This window comes from Chrysochloris asiatica, unplaced genomic scaffold (genome assembly GCF_000296735.1).
Source record: "Chrysochloris asiatica unplaced genomic scaffold, ChrAsi1.0 scaffold00240, whole genome shotgun sequence".
NCBI lineage: Eukaryota > Metazoa > Chordata > Mammalia > Afrosoricida > Chrysochloridae > Chrysochloris > Chrysochloris asiatica.
The window spans coordinates 569,853-585,237 of record NW_006408758.1 but is presented as its reverse complement, the minus strand read 5'-3'; the positions used below and the strand labels follow the sequence as shown (position 1 = coordinate 585,237).

At 39.5% G+C, this 15,385-nt stretch overlaps 1 pseudogene; it reads left to right on the top strand.

The window, feature by feature from the left end:
• LOC102840790 overlaps positions 1 to 8,775 on the top strand; it is a 48,040-nt pseudogene extending 39,265 nt beyond the window's left edge.
• The last annotated feature ends 6,610 nt before the right edge of the window (positions 8,776 to 15,385 follow it).

Below are 15,385 nucleotides of genomic sequence, written 5' to 3'. Positions count from 1 at the left end.
TGGCTTTAGGAAAATATCACATTTATCTGTGGATTTTCAAAGGCTCCAGTGTATTAATTTAATATATATATACCTGAATATTAAGATGAAAGCAATTTTCCATTAACTGCCAGTGACCTCATTTGTTACACTCAGCCCTAGAGGGCCTCGAACCTCTGACTAGTCTTACACGGTCTGCAACAGTCCTCTGTGTCTATGTCATTGACTCTGGGTCCAAGAGTCCCCAGGTCTTGCCATACTGCTAGTCAACCAGGTCTTCACCCAGGTTCACAGAAGTCTATTGAACATTGTAGGGCTTAGCTCACCACTTCATTGCTGTTTTTCCCTCACTTCCCCTTATTGGTGTCGTGCGTGGTCACCAATCAGAGTGTGTATTCCCATTGAGTCTTAGTCTTGGAAGGGGGTCTGCACTGAGGGGACCCGACCACTTGCCTTGATGTTTTCTGGGCAAACAAGTTGCTTGTTCTTGTAGTAACAGTCGGTCTGCCTATGTTGTTTTATATTTTTCCTGTAGGTCTTTCTTTCAAGAAGTATCTTCTGTTCTTCTAGCCACTCCAGGATGCTTGTGCTTTCAAGTGGGAATTTCCCATCTCTGGAGATCTGGATGTGGTTCAGGCTTCCACCTATAGTCTTATGTATTGCAGAGGCTACACAGGACAGGCTTACAAGCTTTTATAAAATCATTCCAGATATTTCTTTCTATCCCCCTCAAGTTTCAATTTTACAGTAGTAGGCAAAGGAAACCAATATTCATAAGACAGACTAGTATTTTAACATTATTTCACCTTTTTTGCCAATTCAGCCTATGCCTTAATCCGTGTATCACAGAAACCTGTTGTCCACGGTTGATCATACATCACTATTCACCTCTGTCCCAATTTAGCCCATTCAAAGCTGCCTAAGTGTCTCCTATCTACATTGTTCTTGCATACCCCTGCCCTTTCTTGTGTATTGCCCTCCACAACACCCAAACTTTGATTTGTCTATCACCTACTTTGAACTCTATCGTTCCTTTCCTCCCCCCTTCAATTCCCCCAGTAACCAACAGAGAATGTTTATTTTATTTTATTTTTTTCCTTTTAGTGTGAGTATCTTTACTTAAGCTTTAACAATAATGGTCTTTTACAATATTTGACCTGTTGAGACTGACTAAATTCACTCACAGCAATGTCCTCCTTGTTCATCCATGGTATGTGGTGGCTTGCATCTTCCTTGTTATTCTTCAAGTTAGCATAATATTCCACTGTGCGGATGTACCAAAGTTGTTTTATCCATTCTTCCACTGATGAACATTTAGGTTGTCTCCATCTTTTTTGCTATTATGAATAGTGCTACTATGATCATTGGTGTGCATATATCTACTTGCTTTATGGATTTTATTTCTTGTGGATATATATTAAGTAGAAGAATTGCTGGATCATAAGGTAGTTCTATTTCCAACTTTCTGAGGAAGAGCTATACTTTTTTTTTTAATGCTTTATTGTGAATTATGTGATACTTTGCATTCATCCTATCATATATAATTTCACTGTCATTATTATAATACCCTCCATTCATCATCAAACAACCAAGCCTGCCCCTTGATCATCAGCATACAGGCCTTCTCCCTCTCTGGGACTAGAGTCTCCAGCCACTCCATCTCCACATCATCATCTCTGCCTCTATCTCTGGCATCACTGTTTCTCTGGGTAGGTTCCCACACTCTGCTCTTCTCCCTTGATGGTTCCAGGGACCTGCACTCCTGGACTGCAAAGTCAACCACTCCCTTCCTTTGTCTACAAAATGTCTACCTTTACATTTTCAACCCTCACAGTTAGTCCTTATAGCAATTATTCAAAATTGTACCACAAGAGTCCTATCTCCATCTCTTTTCTTCAGCCCCATCCAGACAGATTGGATACAACTCAGTGGAGATTCTACCTTCCTCTGCGCCCTCTGGATCTAGGTTTCCTCTTTCCTTTTTTTAAAAGTTTTTATTGTGAATTGAGTGAGAGTTTACAGGGCAGATCGTCAGTTTTACATTTAACAAATCAAATACTTTCTGGTAGTGTAGTGGTTATGAATCGGGCTGCTAACCTCAGGGTCAGTAGTTTGAAATTACCAGCTGTTTTGTGGGAGAAAGATGAGACTTTCTGCTCCCATAAAGATTTACAGTCTCGGAAACCCTTTATAGGGTCGCTAAGAGTCAGAACCAACTCCATGGCACATAACCACCACCATACTTTGTTTCATTACAATGATTATAACCCCCTGCATGTGCCATTGGTTAACAGTATTTCTGTCTATTCATTGTAGCTCTTTTTTTTTTTTTTTTTTAAACACTCAGGCATATATAATAATTTAAACCACCAAAGAGCACATTCTGCAAGCCTGCTTCCTTGCTACCAACTTTCAGTCTCTCTTTCCATGAATCTAGAGTCCTCAGCTTCTCCCTCTCTCCATATCCCCATCTCTGCTTCCATCTCTGGTGTCACTGCTTCTTTGGATAGGCTCCCAATTTCCACTTGAGCTTTTCTCCCTTGACGGTCGGTCCTAGAGTCTTCTGATTCTGGACTTTAGGAATAACTACATCCCCCATTTTTTGCTACAAAACTTCTACCTTTACAATTCTGACAGTCACAATTAGTCATGATAACAATTACTCTCTATTGAATCAAAAGAATCTTATCCCCATCTCTTTTCACCAGACCCATCTAGATAAGATGATAATGAACTCAGTGGGGACTCTGTCTTTCCCTACACACTATTAAACTATATGCCTTGTATAAAACTTGTAAGCCAGTCATTGCATGTCTTAATCACTTTCTATAGAGTCCTGGTGTGGCACTGTGGGTTAATGTGCCAGACTGTAAAGCCATTTGAACTGCAAGGTCAGTAGCTGCTCCTCAGAAACCCTATACAGGGTTGCCATGGGTCGTAATCGATTTGACAGAACTTAACAATAACAAATATTTTAGGTAGCCAGTGTATAAGTTGCCCACCCCTATCTACCCTGTATATAGAGTGGATAGCATCGATATTTGATGTGAAGACTCTTCCCTCTCTGTTGGGTAATTAGAGCTATTATGTCCATGCGTATAGGTCAAGTTCATCAAATTATGGCAATTTACCCTCATTTCCTTTACCATTTTTGCTTTCTTCCTCTAGTCGAATTATGATTATCAAGCCACTGAGGCTAGGTAAAATGGGTACTATCTGCAAGTTCGGGTGTTCTTGTAGTTTTCCCTCACTTCATATCAGCTGGATGCTTCATTCTTAGCGCCAGCCCTCTGGGGCTTTGTCCGTGTCCGTGGGATCAGGTGTCACAAGGTCTCACTACTCTTTCTTTCTCATCTCTAGGTCAAGGGGAGTCGTAAGGTTTTTTTTTTTATGTTTTATTGTGACTTATGTGATCATTTATATGGGAGAATATTAGCTTTACATTCATCCTATCTTATATCGTTTCATTGCCATGATTACAATCCTGTCCATGCATCATCAAACAACCAAAGTGTATACCCCACAAGCCTGCCCCTTGGTCATCAGCAAACAGTTTCTCTCACTCTTTGGGTCCAGAGTGCCCAGCTGCTCCATCTCTCCACATCATCGTCTCTACCTCCATCCCTGGTGTCACTGTTTCTCTGGGTAGGGTCCCACACCCCACTCTTCTCCCTTGATGGTCCCAGGGACTTCTGCACCAGGACTGCAAAGTCATACACTCCTCTCCTTTTGCTATAAAAAGCCTACCTTTATATGTACAACTCTCACAATCACTCCTGATAGCAGTTATTCACTATTGTACCACAAGAGTCCTATACTTATCTCCTTTCATCAGTCCCGCCCAGACAGATTGGATACCACTCAGTGGAGATTCCTCCATGCCCTGTGGATCTAGGCTCCCTCTTGAAATCTTGTAAGCCAGTCACTTCTTGCCTTTGTTACCCCCACCCCCTTTTTGGGTAGCCAATGTCCACGTTGCCCATCCCTGTCTACCCTGTGTACTGATGAGGTGGAAATGATACCTTCTTTAAAGATTTATTCCCTCTTTTGAGCTACTGCATCCATAGGTGTAGGTCAAGTTCATCAAATTGTATCAGATTACTCTTTTTTCTCTCTTCTTTCTTTAAATTGAGTTCTGATCATCCAACCAGTAGGTATTATCTGCGAGTGTGGCTGTTCTTGTACATATGCCCTCTCTTCTTATAACCTGGATGCTTAACTCTCCACTCTAGTCCTCTATGGCTATGTCACTGACTCTGTGCCCAAGAGTCTGACATACTGCTGGGCAACCAGGTAGGACTTAGCTCACAGCTTCATTGCTGTTTTTCCCTCACTTCTCCTTATCGGTGACCAACGTGGTCTCCAGTTAGACCACACGTCTGCTCATATATTCCCCTTGAGTCTTAGTCTTGGAAAGGAGCTTGCCCTGAGGGGACCTGACCACATGCCTTGATGTCTCCTGGGCAAACAACTTGCTTGTTCTTGTAGTAGTCAGTTGGACTGCAGTTATTGTTTTTTATTTTACCTGTCAGTCTTTCTTTCAAAAAGTATCTTCTGTCATTCTAGCCACTCCAGGCTGGTCTGCTTATCCTTTCAAGTGGAGATTTCCCACCTCAGAAGATTCTGGATGGGGCTCAGAATTTCACCTATGGTCTTATGCAATGCAGAGACTCCACAGGAATCCTCCTTCACTGGGCAAGTTGTAGCCCAAATTTAGGTATTCCAATCAGGCCCTGGAGAAGGATACCATGTTTGGTAAGGTGAAGGGTCAGAGAAATGGAGGAAGATCCCCATTGAGATGGATTAGCCAAGTGGCAGCATAGATGGACTCAAGCTTGGAAACAGTGGTGAGGTTGGCCCAGAATCAGGCAGTGTTTCGTTCTGCTGTGCATAAGGTCGCAATGGGTAAGTGCCAACGCAATGGTACCTAACAACAACAACAATCAGTTATAGGCAGAAGGCATACTTACACTTTTTCTATCGTGATATTTCTGGATATTCCTTTCTCTCTCCCTCAAGTGTCTATTTTATAATGGTATGCAAGGGATACTAAGATTCAAAAGACAACCAAGCATCTTAATATTATTTCCCCTTTTGCCTATACAAACCATACTTCAATCTCTGTAACCCAGAGCCATGTTGTTCCAAGGTTGTGCACACCTCATTATATACCTCTGTCCCACTTAGCCCATGCAAATATGCCTAACTGTTCTGCCATTCACCTTATTCTTCCATTCCCATCCACCTTCTAGTGTATTGCCCCCATCCCCAGCACCTAAACTATCCTATGTCTATCCCTTACCTTGTACTTACTCCACCTTCTCCTCCCTCCTTATCCCACTCCCCACATACCGGTTAACCAGCAAAGAATCACCCTCCCCCCCTTTTAGTATGGATTCTTTTTCTTAATTTTTGCAATAGTTGTCATACGCAGTATTACCCTTTTTGTGACTGACTCATTTCACTCAACACAATGTCCTCATGGTTCATCAATTTTCTGTGGTGACTTACAGCTTCCTTGTTGTTCTTCAAGGTAGCATAATATTCCATTGTGTGTATGTACTACAGTTTGTTTATCCATTCTTCAGTTGATGGCCACTTAGGCCGTCTCCATCTTTTTGCTATTGTAAATAGTACTGCTATGAACATTGGTGTGCATATATCTACTCGTATTATGCTTCTTATTTTTTGTGGGTAAATACCAAGTAGAGAAATTCCTGGATCATAAGATATTTCTATTTCCAACTTTCTGAGGCAGCACCAAATTGCTTTGCAGGGTGATTGGATCATTTTGCAATCCCACCAGCAATGCAGGAGTGTCCCAGTCTCTCCGCATCCTTGCTCACATTTATTGTCCTCTACTTTTTTAATCTTTACTTTTATTGCTGATATGAGACGATATCTCATTGTTGTTTTGATTTATCTCTCTCTAATGACTAGTATCACCTAATCCAGGATGCCCAAAGATGATGGATCAGGTAGTCGTGCAGAGAGAAGCTCCACCACCAACAACACAGAATACCAGACCAAGCAAATTCAGGGGATGGTGCTAGAACTCTGAACCACATACAAAGGAATATTTAGAAGATTGGAAGGCTTACAGCTAGGGTAATTTGTAGCTGAATCAATAAATCCATTGCTTTCTAAATCAAGACACTTAGCTACTTCTGGAGCCACCAACTTGAGAGAGACCAAGAGGGGGGAGGATCAGAACGGACATTAACGCCTGACAGAACCGCAGAAATGCAGGTGTGGATATTCTTTTTTTGGTATCTGTTCATTGGTCTCTCACTGTCTGTGTACCTCCATTTTGGTGACTAGAGGGAATGCCTGAGCAAATGGGCACCCCACTCCAACCCCTGGAGGGTTTTACTATGCATGCACACAGATCTCCTCGAAATTAAAGTGACAGTTTGCACTTAAAACCAAACAGCCACCATTCATCTGTCAGTTTGTCATACTGTGGAGGCTTGTGAGTTGCTGTGATTCTGAAAGCTATGCCAACGGTATTTTAAATACCAGCATGGTCTACCATGGTGTACAGGTTTCAGATGAGCTTCCAGACAAAGACAGAGTAGGAGGTAAAAGTGATGAACTACTTTCTGAATATTTAGTCACCTAAAACCTTATGAATAAGCAGAGAAAAACTGTCAGATATTGTGCCAGAAAATGAGCTCCTCAAGTTGGAAAGCACTCAAAATGCTACTGGGGAAGTGCTGCCTCCTCAAAGTAGAGTTGATCATGATAACGCGAATGGAGTAAAGTTTGTGGGAGAAAAGCCCGTGGTACCTTCATTTGCTGATGGGGCACAATTCAAAATGTGAGTTTTCTTATAGTTTTAATGTTTCCATGTTCTTCTTGGATTTTCTGGGAAGAGAGGGTATAACAGGGGAGAGCAAAACAGCGGAAGAAAAAACAAAACCAAAAAACCTTTACATTTCTATTTTCAGAAGTCATTGGGTGGTTTTCCTGCTGTAGCTGGCTTGTTGTGGCCTTGACCACCAATCTCCACTAAGGCAGCTGACTTTCATTCGTTAGATTGAAACCTTGCTTTCTTTACTATTGCCCCTATGATTTCACCTCCTTTTAGACCTCCAAAACTATTTCCCCCTATTTTACATTAAATTTAAAGCTCCAGGACTGTCCCAGCAATGCATTTTTTCCTGGTTTTACTATGTCTCTGCTGAAGAGACTTTGCTGAGTCCCTTCATTTATTTTGCCCCTGAACTGAAAGTCAGCCATGTAAGCAATTTTGATTACTTTATACTTTTAAATTATTAATTAATTTTATGCTTATGGTTTGAAGCATATGCTACGTCACAGAATAAGAGCCTCATGACTCCAATAAATTTTGATAATTTAATAAAGGTTGAGAAATCCTACCTTGTAGAGTTCCTAGTACAATATTGCTGACATTGTTGTTATGTACCGTAGAGTCGATTCTGACTCTTAGCGACCCTGCAGGGTTTCCGAAACTGTAAATCTTTGTTGTTGTTGTTAAGTGCCGTCGAGTCGGTTCCGACCCATAGCGACCCTGTACAGGGTTTCCGAGGGTGTAAATCTTTACGGGAATAGAAAGCCTCATCTTTCTCCCGTGGAGCGGCTGGTAGTTTCGAACTGCTGACTTTAAGGTTTGCAGCCCGATTCGTAGCCACTACGCTACCAGAGCTCCTTTGTAAATCTTTACAGGAGCAGAAAACCTCATCTTTTCCCCATGGAACAGCTGGTAGTTTTGAACTGCTGACCCTGATGTTAGCAGCCTGATTTGTAACTGCTACTCTGCCAGAGCAGCAACTTATTCAATGAGACAACTGTGCTGTAGTTTATTTTGTGGGTTTTTAATTTTTTAATTTTAACTTTTTATTGTGAATTAAGTGATAGTTTACATGACAGAACACTGGTTTTTACACTCATCATTTCATTGCAATGATTACAATCCCCTCTATTCATCATAATTTAACAGTATTTGCTTTTATTCTCTCTTGTTTTTTTGTTTTTTTTATGTACACAAAAACACTTAGGATTATATAATGATTTAAACAACAAAAGGGCATATTCTGCAAGCCTGCCTCCTGGCTGCAAGCACATAGCCTTTCTATTTCCATGAGTCTAGAGTTCTCAGTTGCTTTATCTCTTCATGTTGTCATATCTGCCTTCATCTCTGGTGTCACTGCTTCTTTAGACAGGGCCCCATATTCTGCTCAAGCTCTTCTCCCTTAATAGTTTTGTGGTCCTCTGTTTCTGGACTATAAGATTAACTACTACATCTTTTTGTTACAAAATTTCTGCTTCCGAGAAATAGCACTATAGATAATATTTTATGAACCGATACACGAACAGGCAGAGAAAGAAGTAACACTGAGGATATGTGAGTGACCCAAGAATGCTGCCAGCACCAAGAGTCTCCTCAAGTCCAAGAGTGAGACAACCCAGGAAGGGTTACAGAAGTGGGAGAAGGAGGACTTTAACAGGGTGCTCCTCTCAGAGCTCATGCAATAGATCAAAAACCACAGCCAAGTGTTCATCAATTGTTACAAAATGAAGCTGATGGTCTACATGAACGCTTTTAATAGGCATTGGCATATGGTGCTGGAGAACATGGAAGAGATGTGGACCAAAGCCCCCCAAAACAGCAAAGGCAAGAAGAAGTGTAAGCCAATAAACAAGGAACACTACATCTCCAAAGTCATGGTTGTCCTGTAGAACCCACTCATTAATGGCAAGTACGGGACCAGAGCAGCTTCCCACTGCTTCATGAAGACTTGTCTTGTGTTGGGGATAATGAAGTCTCTGTGATTTTTCTTTAAAAAAAACAAAACAAAAAACCCACATAAACAAAACAGTTACATGAACTCTAGGACTTATTGTCATATGCAGGTTAAAAATGTGCATATATTGACAGACATTTCCATGACCCAAGATTTACAATTATTTTAAGACAAATGACACAACTTTCTGTTCATCAAAAGAGCACCATTCTCATATTTTAAAATATTTAAAAGGACAATTAAAAATAATGAAGAAAGATAACTAGGAGACTCCCTTAATATCAATATGGATTATTATTAAGAGAGTTTATTGAGTACCTACTGAAAGTAACATGCTATGTTGTTGATGTTAGGTGCCATCGAGTCAGTACCGAGTCATAGAAACCCTATGAACAGCAGAATGAAACACTGCCTAATCCTGAGCCACCATCACAATTGTTGCCACACTTGAGCCCATTGATGCTGCCATTTTGCCAATCCATCTTGCTGGGGTTTTCCTCTTTTTCTCTGACCCTCCACCTTACCAAACTTGATATCCTTCTCCAGTGACTGGTCCCTTCTGACCATATGTCTGAAGTATGAGAGATGAAGTTTGGCCATCTGGGCCTCCAAGGAGCACTCTGGGTTCACTTCTTCCAAGACAGATCTGTTGGTCCTTTTGGCAGTCCATGTTACTTCCAATATTCTCCTCCAACACTATAGTTCAAAAGCATCAATTCTTCTATGGTTTTCATTATTCACTATTCAGCTTTCACATACATATGAGGTTATTGAAACTACCATGGTTTGGGTGAGGTGCACATTAATCCTCAAGATGACATCTTTGCTCTTCAACACTTTAGAAAGGCCTCGTGCAGAAGATTTACCTAATGCAATACATTGTTTGATTTCTTGACTGCTGCTTCCTTGACTGTTGATTGTTGATCCAAGAAAAAAGAAGTCCTTGACAACTTCAATCTTTTCTACATTGATAAGAATGTTGTTTATTGGTCCAGTGGTGAGGATTTTTGTTTTCTTTACATTGAGATGTAATCCATACCGAAGGCTATGTTCTTTGATCTTCATCAGTATATATTTTAAGTCCTCTTCACTTTCAGCAAGCAAGGCTGTATCATCTGCATGTTGCAGGTTGTTAATGAGTCTTTCTCCAATCCTGATGCCATGTTTTTCTTCATATACTCCAGTTTCCCATATTATTTACTCAGCATACTGGTTGAATAATTATGGTGAAAGAATACAACCTTGTTGCACACCTTTCTTAATTTTAAACCATTTAGAGTTTCCATGTTCTGTTCGAACAATTGCCTCTTGGTCCATGTACAGATTCCTCATGAGCACAATTAAGTGTTCTGGAATACTCATACTTCTCAATGTTGTCCATAGCTTGTCATGATCCACACAATCGATAGCCTTTGCATAGTCAATGAAGCAGAGGTAAACATCTTTCTGGAATTATCTGCTTTCAGCCAAGATCCATCGGAAATGAATGATAATATCTCTTATTCCATGGCCTCTTCTGAATCCAGCTTGAACTTCTCTGGAAGTTCTTTGTCAATGTATGCTTACGGCCATTTCTGCATTTCCTTTAGTAAAACTTTACTTTCATGGGATATCAAAGATATTGTCTGATGATATCCACATTATGTTGGGTTATCTCTCTTTGGAATGAGCACAGATACTGATCTTTTCCAATCAGTCAGCCAGAAAGTTGTCTTCTAAATTTCCTGGCATAGATGAGTGAGTGCCTCTTGTGCCACTTCATTTTTTTGAAAGATTTCAATTTTTATTCCATCAATTCCTTGAGCCTTTTTCTTTGCAAATTTCTTCAATGTACCTTGGACTTCTTCCTTCAGCGTCATTGGCTCCTGTCTATATGCTACCTCTTGAAATGGTTGAACATCAACCATTTCCTTTTGGTACAGTGACTCTGTGTATTACTTCCATCTATATTTGCTGTTTTCTGTATTATTTAATAATTTGCCCAGAGAATTCTTCAATAATGAAAGTCAAGGCTTGACTTCTTTCTTCAGTTTCCCCAGCTTGAGAAATCATAAGCGTGTCCTTTTTGATTTTCTGATTCCAGATCTTTGCACATTTTGTTGTAATATTTCATTTTATCTTCTTGAGCTGACCTTTGAAATTTTCTGTTCAGATTTTTTACCTCATAATTTCTTCCATTTGCTTCAGAATCTCTACCCTGGAGAGCAAGTTTCATTGTCTCTTCTGACATCCCTTTTAACCTTTTCCTTCTTTCTTGTCTTCTTAATGCCTTTTGCTTTCGTTTGGTCTTTTGGTAGTTGGTCTTTAATGTTTCAAATCTGTTCTTCAGATGAGTTTTAAATTCAGGTTGTATATATTCAGGATCATATTTTGGCTCTTGTGGACTTGTTTTCATTTTCTTCAGCTTCAGTTTGAATTTTCATATGAACAATTGATGCTCATATTGCCTTGTTTTGACTAATAATATGGAGCTTTCCCATTGTCTCTTTCCACAGATATAGTCAATTTGATTTCTATGTATTCCATCTGGTGAGATCCACATGTATAGTCATCTCTTATGTTGTCTAAAGAAGGTATTTGAAATGAACAAATAATTGATTTTGCAGAATTCTATCATGTGATCTCCAGCATCATTTCTATCACCAAGGCCACAGTTTCCAACTACTGATCTTTTCTCTTTGCTCCTAACCTTCACACTCCAATCACCAGTAATTATCAATACATCTTGATTGTAGTTTTGATCAGTTTTAGATTGAACATGTTGGTAGAATTCTTCTATTTCATCTTCACTGGCTTTAGTGGTTGGTGCATAAATTTGATTAATAGTGATATTAACTGGTCTTCGCTATAGGCACATGGATAATATCGCAGGTTGTTAATGAGTCTTTCTCCAATCCTGATGCCATGTTTTTCTTCATATACAGTTTCCCATATTATCATAGACAGTGCTGTACCTCATGACTGATCTGAATATGTTCGTTTTATAATGAATGCAATACCATTCTTCTTTAATTTGTCATTTCCAACATAGTAAACCATGTGTTTATCAGATTCAAAATGGCCAATACCAATCCTTTACAGCTCACTATTTCCTAAGATATTGGTGTTTATGCATTGCATTTCATTTTTTACAATGTTTAATTTTCTTTGATTCATACTTTGTATATTCCATGTTCCAATTATGAATGGATGTTTTCAGCTGTTTCTCTTCATTTTGAGTTGTTCTCCATCAGCAAATTAAGGTCCCTTAGGCTTTTCTCACACAGGCTTTACTCTATTCACATCATCATAGTCAACTTTACTTTGAGGAGGCTGCTCTTTCCCAGTGCATTTTGAGTGACTTCCAACCTGAGGTGCTCATTTTTTGACAGTATATCTGACAGTTTTTCTCTGCTATTCATAAGGTTGTCAGTGACTAAATATTCGGAAGAAGTTTGTCACTTCTTCTTCCTAGGCTGTCTTCGTCTGGAAGCTCATATAAAATCTGTCCACTATGATTGACCCTGCTGGTATTTAAAATACTGGTGGCATAGCTTCCAGAATCACAGTAACTCACAAGCTACCACAGTACAACAAACTGACAGAAAAGTGGTGGATTTTGCTATGGTACACCATATTTTATACATGTTGTTCATTCTTGCTACACATGAATTAAATACTCTCTGTATTATGGAGATGATAAAAATAATAGTTGGCAAGACTACGCAAGTTGCCCCAAATGGCTACAAAATGAACTGGGTACAGATTTGTAGTACTGTTAGTCCCTTATCTGTCTAGAAATAGTCATGTTCTTTCATTGTGGCCCTCAGTAATTTATTGGCCAACTGATTTGTGTAGATTTCTAACTATAGATTTAGATTATTTTCATTTATAAAATTTGATTACTTATGATTTAATATTGCTTAATCTGCTTTGTATCAATACTTTTGTGGTATCTTGAATTTACTAGATATGACTTTTCTATTCAGTCTCCTTAATTCCCACCAAGTGATTGGGTGGGACGATGCAAATAAGGTATACAGGACTCTAAGGCTTGGATTGGTTAGTTTTGCCCTCCTTCTAGGTTTAAAGAGAGCCATCTCAGAATCAGAGATGGAAGATCCCAGGATCATCAAGAAGGAAGAGTATGAGTAACATATGAGATCCATCCTAACCACTGGACCAATACACAACATTCTTATCAATGGAGAAAAGATTGAAGTTGTCAAGGACTTCATTCTTCTTGAATCAACTGTCAACACTCACGGAAGCAACAGTCAAGAGATCAGACGACGTATTGCATTGGGAAAATCTGCTGCACAGGAACTTTTTAAAGTATTAAAGAGAATAGATGTCAGCTTGAGGACTAAGGTGCGCCTGACCCAAGTCGTGTTATTTTCAATAACCTCATATGGATGCGAAAGCTGGACAGTGAATAAGGAAGATAGTAGAATAATTGATGCCTTTGAGTTGTGGTGTTGAAGGAGAATACTGAAAGTGCCATGGACTGCCAAAAGAACCAATAGATTTGTTTTTGAAGACGTGCAGACAGAGTGCTCCTTGGAGGCCAAGATGGCTAAGCTTCACCGTTCATACTTTGGACATATTGTCAGGAGGGAACAGTCGCTGGAGAAGGATGTCATGCTGGGTAAGGTGGAGGGTCAGAGAAAAAGAGGAAGACCCCCAACGAAATGGATTGGCCAGGTGGCATCATTGATGGACTCAAGTGTGGCAGCAGTAGTGAGGTTGGCCCAGGATCGGACATTGTTTCGTTCTGCTGTGCATGGGGTCGCTATGAGTCGGTTCTGACTCAATGGCACCTGACAACAACAACCTAGAGAAATAGCAACTGCAGAAGTGATGGCAACAGGCAACAGTGGCATGAAGAAACAAAGTACCTTTGAGCTACCTAGGGGCAGCAGACTGGCTTGCAGAATGTGTCCTTTGGTCATTCACAGAATGACAAAAAGAACTTTGTTACATATGCTCAAGGAAGGCAGAAGCCAAGGGACCACATGGCTGAGAGGTTGAAGATAAGAGTGAGGCATGCTTGCAGCATGGCAGTCAAGGTGTTCCTGCATGGAAAACTGTTTCTTGAGTTGGTTTTGATCTGTATTGTATCCTGCTCACTTCCCTAATAAACTCTATAATTGTGAATATTTTTATGAGTTCTATGCAGCCATTGCAATTGATTGCTGAATGCAGATGTGAGGTAAAAAAGAAAAAAAAAAATGCTGTGGGAGGAACGGTTGGTGTCAGAACTGGGTAAAGAAGGTAGTAAAGTGGAAGCACGTCTAATCTCTAATTCATAGTAACCACTCTTGGACTGATTTTGAGTTTGATTCTTCCCCCTATGAAGACAGAGAAAGTCAGATAGGGCTCCCACATGATTTTGGCAATGGTTAACAGAATATTCAATTAAAACAAAGTTTCCTTTTAAGACACTGATGATAACAGATAATTTTAAATGCTTTGTTTAGCAGTAACACATTTTTGCAGTCCTAGCTATATAGATAATATTTTGTTGCTCTTGTGAGATTCTGCCAAGTCTGTTGCTACTCAAATAGACCCCATTCCGTGGGAGATAAAAGAGGCTTTCTGCTCCCATAAATATTTACAGACTTGGAAACACTGTACAGGGTCTCTGTGAGTCGAAACCAACTCCACGGCACATAACAACAACACTAAATGAAGCACTGCCTGGTCCCATGCCATCCTAACAATTTTTATTATATTTGAGACCGTTGTTACAAATACTATGTCAATCCATCTTATTGGTGGTCTTACCCTTTTTTGCAGATGCTTTACTTTATCAAACATGGTGCTCTTTTCCAGTGACTGACCCATTCTGTTAACAGGTCCACCATATATAAGACAAAATTTTGTCTTCCTTATTTCTAAAGAACATTTTGACTCTACTTCTTTCAAGACAGATTTATTTATTCTTCTTATTATTGTTAGATGCCATCCAGTCAGCTCTGATTTATTACAATCATATGCACAAAAAAATGAAACACTGCCCAGTCCTGTGTCATACTCATAACAGTTTTATACTTGAGCCCATTGTTGCAGGCACTGTGTCAATCCACTTCTTCTGGAATCTTCCTCCTTTGCTGCTTACTCTATACATTACCAAGCATGATGTCTTTCTTCAGAACAGGTCCCTCCTGATAAAACATCCAAAGTACATAATATGAAGTCTTGCCATACTCTAAGTACTTCTTCCTACTCAGATTTGTTTGTTCTTCTGGAAGTCTATTGTGCTTGCAATAATCATTGCCTAACAGTGTAATTAAAAGGCATAGAAATTTCTTCTTCAGTCCTTCTTATTTATTATCCAGCTTTCACATATGAGATGATTGAAAATTCATGGCTTGGATCAGGCATCCTTTAGTCATTAAAGACATAACTTTTCCCTTTAGCATTTTAAATAAGTGTTTTTGCAGTAGATTTGCTCAATAAAATGCAGTCTATGATTTCTTAACTGTTGCTTCCATAACTTTTGATTTTGATCCAAATAAAATGAAATCTTTGACAGCTTCAATTATTTTCTCTATTTATTTATCATGATGTTCTGTCTTGGTCCAGTTGTGAGTATTTCTGTTTTCTTTACATTGAGATGTAGTTCATATTGAAGGCTATATTCTTTTTTTTTTTTT